Here is an 8,749-nt window from a genome sequence, read left to right on the forward strand (position 1 = left end):
ATATGCTCTACGATATATAGTATATGCTTAGAAGTCAGCTATATGATACAATTGACTTGAACAAAAAAATAATTGAACTGTATAACACTCAGCTATATATACATAAAACAGTAGTATTATCTCGTCTTGGCAAAGATACAGTTATAATTTCCCTAAAAAAAGAGATACAGCTAGAATCAAAGGAAGCTTTGTTAGCAAAGACCTATAGTTCTTTCATGAGGTTCCAAAATACTGGAAGGAAAAAGGAATTCTCCATGAATGATATTTTGTGTTTGTAACAAAATTCCATGAGCCGAAGAATCCTCAGGAGGACCTGTGACAACTAATTAGTAACATGAAAAAAATTTGTCACCAAATATTGCGGATGTTTGATTTCTTTCATCACAAAATAAGAAAACTTTCAGGCATGTGTGTACAGAAAGAAACAGAGCCCCAGGATGCCATGAGATATATTATTAGTCTTAGAAATTTATTAACATGAGAGTATACTGAAACTACATATACCTAACCAGCTCCAATTTTAGTATATCTTCAATATTAATGCAAGGTGCTATATATCATGATATTAGTATTTGTTCAACTGAAGAAAGGCTGATGTATTAATTTTCTGTCACCCAATGAAGTTAGATATTCAGGACTTTCTCCTGTAATATCACAAATAGCACACACAATGACAAATTGTTGACCCTAAATAAAATCTGCTCCGTAAGGTACTCAAGTAGAGTATTAGACGGCTTAAGCTGTACAGAACAGTGAGAATGCCATCTTACTTCATATGACTTGTCACATCCACAAAGGTAGAATTAACAATAAACTGCTGTAGAAAACATACATGAGGTAAATAACACTTACGCTTCATTTCCTTCATCTTCCTCGTACATGAAACTGCTGAAGATAGGTCCTTTCGAATCTGATGCAGAAGCCATGCTATCTTCATCTTTCCTTCTCTGAAATGATGTTGTGCATAGGCCAACACTGCCATCAGGATTGCTGTATAGATCGCAGCTAATAGTGTGGTTGATAAGGACATACAGAATTTACTGTGCCCGAACCAGCAGCCCAGTTAAGGAATAGCTCATCAACTATTGTGATGTACTCCTGCATAGCTTCTTCTGTAGGCATAGCACCCAGCTTATGCCAAGCATTCCTGGCATATTGAGATCACAAATGGATACATGTTAAACTGAAATGACTATTAAAATCAACAACCACAGTGGTATGATGCTAATAGATGAGTTCAAGTACTTGCTAATGATTGGAAACACAATGCACAAAGGGACATCTTCATACTGATATATTTGAGAACTGGAGAGCTATGCAGCATGATGATCATGACGACACACTCTGGACACAAGTCACAACAAAGCAAGGGTACTCAATAGAAGTAAATTTAGGTACTAAGAGCATAATTAAGCTTGATCCATAACAGTTACGACTACTGAACTATGCAGAGATAGAAGTATCATATTATGTTTGCTTCCTATCCCAGCATGTCAATGAATCCTCAATTAAATCTAAAGCTGAACACGTGAACAGAGAGATAAATATTCAATGAATCCGAAGCCGAATTCGGCAAGGGAGACAGGGGATAGGATTGGAAGCTACCACTTGGCACGGGCCTTCAGCTTGAGTGCGGACGGCTACGGCGTGGTGCAGGGCACCTCGGTGGCGAACTTGTATACCCTATAGATCCCAGGAACGCTGGTTCCTGACGCGGCGGAGGTGGTGCTGAACTCCTCGTCAAGCTCGGTGCTCTCCACGCCCTCCCAGTCGTTGTCGCTGCCGCCGTCGCTGGAGACGTCGCCTCAGTGGGAGGGCTTCGGTGGCGCCGCGGGGGCCGGTGTGTCCAGGCGCGCCGTGGAGTGGGAGGCGGCCGCGGTGATGGGGGAGGCCGGAGGAGAGCGCGTCATGCGGAGGTTGTCCTCCTTGAAAGCGATGACGGTGGAGATGAGCTTGGCAACGTGCGCCTGGGCGGCCGGCGTGGTGGTGGTGGGGCCGCAGTAGATGTGCGAGATGCGTCGACGCCTCGACACCAGCGCCACCGCCTCGACACCAGGGCCCGGATCCGCCGCCCGCTCCACGCCGCCACCCGAATCTGCCTACCGCTGCACCGCCTCGACGCCGCAGCCCGGATCCACCGGCCGCTGCACCGCCTCGACGCTGGCAATCGGATCCGCCGCCCGCCGATTTGCCTCGACACCGCGGGACCGGATCCGCCGCCTGCACCCTCCACGGAGGGCGGCGCGCTGAGGTGGCATGGGGGAGGGACGGTGGCAGCGGCCGGGAGGGGGAGGGACAGCGGCGACATGGAGACGGGAAAGGGGAAGGACGAGGGGCGGCGATTGCCGGGAGGGGGAGCGACGGAGGCCGGGGAGGGGGCGCGCTGTGATGGGGAGGGTGGAGAGGGGTAGGGGTCTTTTGAAAAATTGTGGGGACGGCGGGTTCTATTTTCAATTTCATCGAGGTTTTTTTTTTGCAAAATGTACGGCAACAGGAGCGGACGACGAATCCACGCGCCGCGTCGGTCGTCCTCTCCCCGGCACGTATCGCCCAGGGAGCGTCCGACTGCTCCCGTCGCTCCCCCTCCAGGGCGGATAGTAATAAGAGTATGAGGATGTGTTAACGCAGCTTTCCCGTTGCCTGCCCAGGCGAAATCGTCCATGTACTAATGCATGACGCATTGCGTTGCAGCCTAAAATTCAGAGCCGAGATCTTACCGTACGATGAAAGGTAGTACGTACAGTGGTACTACTACTGGATTAGTACCGTGTTGTACTACTGTTAATCTGTTGTCAGAGAGCACCGTGGTGGACTTTCTTCGCACGGAACATAATCGCGACCTGCGTGCGAGTGACAAGTGCGAAAAAGACTAGGAAAGATAGACGCGATGCAGAGATCTATACGGCAGAAAGATCACCAACGTGCTGGCACGGCGGCGTCAAGATCAGCACACGCCCGTTTACAGTTTTGCTTGCGTCAAGGACGAAGCAAGCAGGATTCGATCTATTGATTGATGGGCAACACGGATGATACCATGGCCATCAGGCCACGCAAAAAAAAAAAAGAGCTGATTAGGCCAGCACCACAAATACAGTGCCCCGTCCACTCTGAATTAAAAGCATGAATCCGACGCATCATGGAGGGGGAATAGATGTGCACTTGTAAACAAAATGAGATACGCCGATGGGCGATGGGAATGGATGCAGGCAGCTGATCACCATCCTTATGAGCCTGAACGAACCACGCGTTCAAGGTCGCAATGTGGGATGATGCCGCATGAAACGAGTTCGACCACCACAGACCACAGTTTACTCTGCCAAAAACAAATCAAGTTCAGTTCGGTCAAAAAAAAAAGCGGTCTCTCTTTTCGGCCCAGTACAGCACCACGATCCAGCTTGCCGGTGGGCTGCCCCAGAAGCACCGCGCGTCAAGGCTCCGAACCGTACGTGCGGGATCCAACGGCAGCACGGCGTCGTGGTTTCTCTTCTAGGAGCGCGCGGTGTTTAGTCCCACCTCGGCGGGCCAGAAGCTGCGAGCGGCCGTGCTGGCTACATAACATGCCCATGGTGCCCCGTAGCTCCATACTTACCTGGACGGGGTCGATGGGCGATCAAGAAGGCCCATGGCCTAGATCAGTGGCCCACATTGCACTTGGTGGGTGCGTCTACCATCTCTCTAAATGGGAGAGTGGACGTCAAAATTTGGTCCTTTCTTTGTTCTTTAGGATTAGGAAAATTAGGAAAAAATTGGTCCTTTCTTCTTTCCAGAGGATTGAAGGAGCTCGGAAAATATATTAGACCCTGGTGCGATCCTTGGCCACTCTTGACGGGCCGCTCTTGACGAAAGGCGTATTAGCAATATTTTTTTCGCTTCAGTTAGCTTAACCTAGTTAATTTTCTTTTTCAGATTTTCTAAGACTCACAATTTGTGTAGCTTCCAGCCTGGGTTACACATACTGACTGGTGCTGGAATCAGAACAACATCAACATCAACAAAGCCTTTCAATCCCAAGCAAGTTGGAATCAGAACATCAAGTAGCATAAAATTGAATCTAGAATTTACACATATATACAGGTTGCCGCACACGGGGAGGCTACAGAAGCTATATACAAGTCTTGGTCGTATCTTAAAACATTAGACACAGGACCTGGACATTCTCTTCGGCAGTGAGACTCTTGCGGCGTCAACTGTCAAAGGCGACAGGGATCACCGTTGCCTGACCGAACCAGCTCCCACCATGGAGCAGTGGTGGCGGCAGGAGGCACGGCAGCGCCAAGGACTTCAGGAGGCAGCGCCAAGGACTTCAGGAGGCAGCTTCACAGACGTCCCCACGGCACAGCGGGCACACCCTGCAGGACAAGGACATGTTAGAAGATTCCCTCAATGCAGCGCCAGTATTGTTGTGCATACCGGAACAAGGATACCTGTGTATTTCCTTCAGCCATTTGTCAACACACTGCAGGTGAAACTCGTGTTTGCACGGAAGAGTTCTTATCTGTTCCCCATCCTCATATTCAGTTAAGCAGATATGGCACCTGATGAGAGACCCAATGATATGTTAGATTTTAAGCATTAGGACCTCCAAAACAATGATAAGAAAAAGGAATACTCGTGTGTGCATATTACAGGAATACTCATTCATTGTCTCATTATTTTTGCCCCCTGAATGAACTATCTGTATGTCTAACTGAACTCGAATGTGGAAGAAAAACTGATGTTTGTAAAAGCATTGGGCTATCTTTCTTTCTGAAACAACTCTCATTATCATACCAACAACAGATCATGCAAGACTTTTGCCTTAGGAAATTAAGATAGATATTAGAATGATGAGAAGCTTACTGTTCCATGTCATCATTACATTGGGGTGTCTCAAGCTTTTTGTAGCTCTTACATGGCAATGAATTAACTACAGATTCAGGAGCCTGAACGGAGACCATAGAAAGTGAAAGTGATGCAGGTTGACGGTGAATTTCATCCAACACCTGAAAAGATTCACGTAGGCCATTTTAACATAACTAGAGTAGTAATGTGCTGAAAAATGCAATAATAGCAATGGAGTTAACAGTTCACACATTGCCAACAATCTGTTCTCAAATTAACTAAAGTATGTAGAGATTTACGTTTAAGAACATTTTTTTATTTGCTGTACATCTTCAAACATGCCTGAAAGCTGTTAGAATACATATACAGATGTAAATGACATAACATTGCCAAAAACACAACAGCAGTGTCAAAGACTTTGGCCCTGTATTCTCCACTGTGTCACTTATTATGTCATCATCTTACAAAACTAGACTGCTGATAAACAATCAAATGAGTATGAAGGGAAGGACAAACCTCAAATAACGCCTCAGTTAACATGACAACTCTTGATATACTTGCTCGGGCACTAGATTCTTCAGCAATCAAGAAAGAATCACAGGTGCATCGGCCAACTTGATGAATCCCCAAAGGACAAGGTGCAGTGCTTTGTTCATTGCCACTATCAAAAACAGCGCGACGATGCTCCCTAATCTGTAACGAAGAAGAATGCCAAGTTAAGAAGGTGTGATACTGAGGCGAATCAGCAAAAATCATAACAGTAAAAAGCATAAGGCATAACAATTACCCGGGATCTTGAATACTGGCTTACTCTTATTGAACCATGGCGTCTGCGATGAAAATATCTTGACTCCTCCAACTCTCCAAAAAGGTCATCACCAAGGTCTAGCCATGTGCTGTAAAATCCCAGGTCATCAGCATCAGATTCAGGATAACCTCTAGAGCCACGCCTGGAAAATGTATCCCATAGAACCCTTCTGTGACTCCTTGTTTCACTGCTGCTTGAATCTCTAGAGCGTCCTAGACCATCATTTGAGAAAATGCTCATCATATCATCATGTAATACACTCCCACCAGTCTGACCATGTGGTCCACTGAATATGGGAACATCTGATCTGGTAGGGATTGAATCTGGCGTTGGTTCTTGTATCATGGATTCATGGATGATTCGGTTGAGGAGTTAGGAGACATAGATGTCAAGCTAGGTTGAGATATATCAGATCGTTCATTTGTCAGAAAAGTTGTGGATGAAGTTGCTTGAGGAGCGATCTCTCCTTCTAAGTCAGACAGGATTCTTTCAGATGTCATCAACGAGGGGTGCAGATCAGATTCAGAAATTGAACCACCAATTTCATTAGTGGGGACTGTATTAGCAACATTTCCGAGCTCTGATCCTACAGAACTTATTCCTTCTCTCGATGCTCTGTCAACATTAACTGCTTCACTGCTGATACTTCCCCTAACCATGACAGCTTTTCTGGATGAGCGTTCAAGGCCACTTGTTTCAGTGTTTTCAGTCCCCAGGCCATCTTCCTTGTTTTCATGACAATTGAGGTGATTGAATCTGAGATGATGGCTTATGGTGCTTGAAGATGAATGCAGTCTTGAATTTGACTCACTGGAGATCTGGAGATCCTTAGCAGCTAGAGAAGCATGAAAATTCACTCCATTCACTGCTCACCCTGGTTGCTGAGATTGTACCTGTAGACAACACCTTCCTGACATCAGAAACCGGCATAAAAACAATTTACAGGTATTAAATGCATTCTATCACTAACAGAAAGTATTAGACAACAAACGCTTAGACACAGACAATGTTCTAAATCTCTCAAGTTTGCTTCAATTTGTCATGTGGAGGCCCAGCCCGTTTAAACGTGCGCAGACAAACTCTGGGAGGCATTCACTCATCAGTCATGTGCATTATGAAAGGGCGCTTGATAAGTCCAGAGGAAATTATTCATGCTTGCAAGTTGCAGATATGTAATGAAGGTGGAAGCACCACACTTTTTTTTCAAGTCCATTAGCCAACTGCTCCAAACATATCATATACTTGAGCAAGTAATAATAGCTCTGAGCTCCAAAAACAGGTCAAATTTCTGAATCGCCCTTCATATAGCTATCTATTCTCGCGGCGAATCCGCAACTCAGCAGAGACTAAACATGTCCAACGAAGGCCTCCTGAGGCGCCGGTGCGTAATGGGGTTCTTGAGCGGGTCGATAATGTAAAGAGGGGTAGAGGTAGACCTAAACTGACGTGGGATGAGTCGGTTAAGAGAGACCTTAAGGATTGGAATATCTCTAAAGAGATAACTTTGGATAGGAGCGCTTGGAGACTAGCTATCAATGTGCCTGAACCTTGAACTTATTTCTTTCGGGTTTCATCTCTAGCCTACCCCAACTTGCTTGGGAAAAAAGGCTATGTTGTTGTTGTTGGAACTACCGCGCGCTCCGGCATCCCGAGCCAGGCGACGACGCGACGTAGTACTGGAACAACTACCTTGTTAGCGCGCGAGGACAAGGGCGCGTCCGCGGCGAAGCTCCCGCCGTCACGAGCGGCTGCGGCGGCAGCAGAGGATGATCCGGCTCCGAAGCACCCGCCGAGGCCGAGGCGCGCCCGGCGGCGTGACAGCCCGTCGGCGCGGCTGCTCCCGGCGCCCATCTCGCTCACGCTTTTTCCCCCTCCCTCTTCTCCGAGTGAGAGAAAGAGAGAGCGGATGCCCAGGTGGGGAACTGGGGATGATGGAAATGATGAGGAAATTGCTCGGAAGTGGCGTGTGTGCGGGGTCGCGTCGCTTTTTATATTTTGCTTGGTTTAAAAATTACCAGTTTTTATTTTATCCGACTGCTAGTTCGGTTGAGCAGAATTGGCTGGACTGGCGGCTGGTGACTGGCAGGTGGGACCGGACACCAGCCACTCTTGGCGAACCGAACAGGGTGAATAAGCCCTGGTGGTTTATATAATATATCAAGCCAAAACCATTGACCTTGGCTTGGTCTGTCCAAGCAAAAAGGGCACCGAGAGAAGAGTGCAAGCTTTGTCCTTTTGCGTACAACAATAACATACAATATTATAAGGCTAAAAAACATACATTATCATATCATATCTAGTGATAAAAAATCATATTCCTACTGACTGAAATTCAAGGTGTCGTCTCGGTTTTTCACCTATTAATCAAGTGCAGTTGTACGTCATATATTCCCATTCTAAATTGTGCTTTCGTCCTAAGTCAAACTACTTCAGATGTAATCTAAAAATTATAAAAATATATTAACCTTTATAGTATCAAAATGAAAGTAATTGGGTGTTGTAAATGTTAGTGCTTATTTTCCTAGAAACATGATCAAAGTTAGAGATATTTGATTTAGTATAAAATCAAAATTTTCTATAGTTTGAAACAGAGAGAACATTATTTTATATACCTCCGATCACGGTTAACTTATGGAAGAAGCACGTAAGCAAAAGGACCATCGTGTAAAACACCAGGTATTTCTGGGATGCAATGGGTTCTTGCGGCATGTACGCGGTACGCCCATGCATCCATTTGATAAGGGGGGCAGGTACGTTGCAACCACACCACACCGTTTCATGCGTGCAAGCAAGGTGGATAATTCACGGGCTTAACAAACGCTGCTTACTTATCCCAGACCTGATGGGTATCAGACGATCTCTCAATTTTTTTCCCCCATGCAGTTGCATTGCTTGTTTGTTTTGTCCCTTCTGCCAGATTCAAAGCACCGGAATATTTCAGTTAGATCATTTCAAAAGATACATAATTCAGTTATGTTAGTACGGCCTTTTTTTTATTAAAGACCAGTAAGTCAGTTCAGCGCACCAGACTGCATGCTGAATCGGTGACTAGAACGCCGACCATGTCTCGTCCTGTCGAACCAGTCCAGCAGAGCATCTTTGTTCTTTGATTCCTTTTTT

General features: G+C 46.1%; 1 non-coding gene and 2 pseudogenes across 1 annotated transcript; 1 reads left to right on the plus strand and 2 right to left on the minus strand.

Annotated features, from left to right (window-relative positions):
• Positions 1–631: 631 nt before the first annotated feature.
• Positions 632–2,308, minus strand: LOC120653774 (annotated as a pseudogene).
• Positions 2,309–3,581: 1,273 nt separating this feature from the next.
• On the plus strand, positions 3,582–3,734 carry LOC120657931. The gene has a single exon (XR_005668459.1). It is a non-coding gene; the product is annotated as a U1 spliceosomal RNA (small nuclear RNA).
• A 244-nt stretch (positions 3,735–3,978) lies between these two features.
• On the minus strand, positions 3,979–7,584 carry LOC120657498 (annotated as a pseudogene).
• Positions 7,585–8,749: the final 1,165 nt, after the last annotated feature.

Source organism: Panicum virgatum, chromosome 1N (assembly GCF_016808335.1).
Source record: "Panicum virgatum strain AP13 chromosome 1N, P.virgatum_v5, whole genome shotgun sequence".
In the NCBI taxonomy this organism is placed as follows: domain Eukaryota; kingdom Viridiplantae; phylum Streptophyta; class Magnoliopsida; order Poales; family Poaceae; genus Panicum; species Panicum virgatum.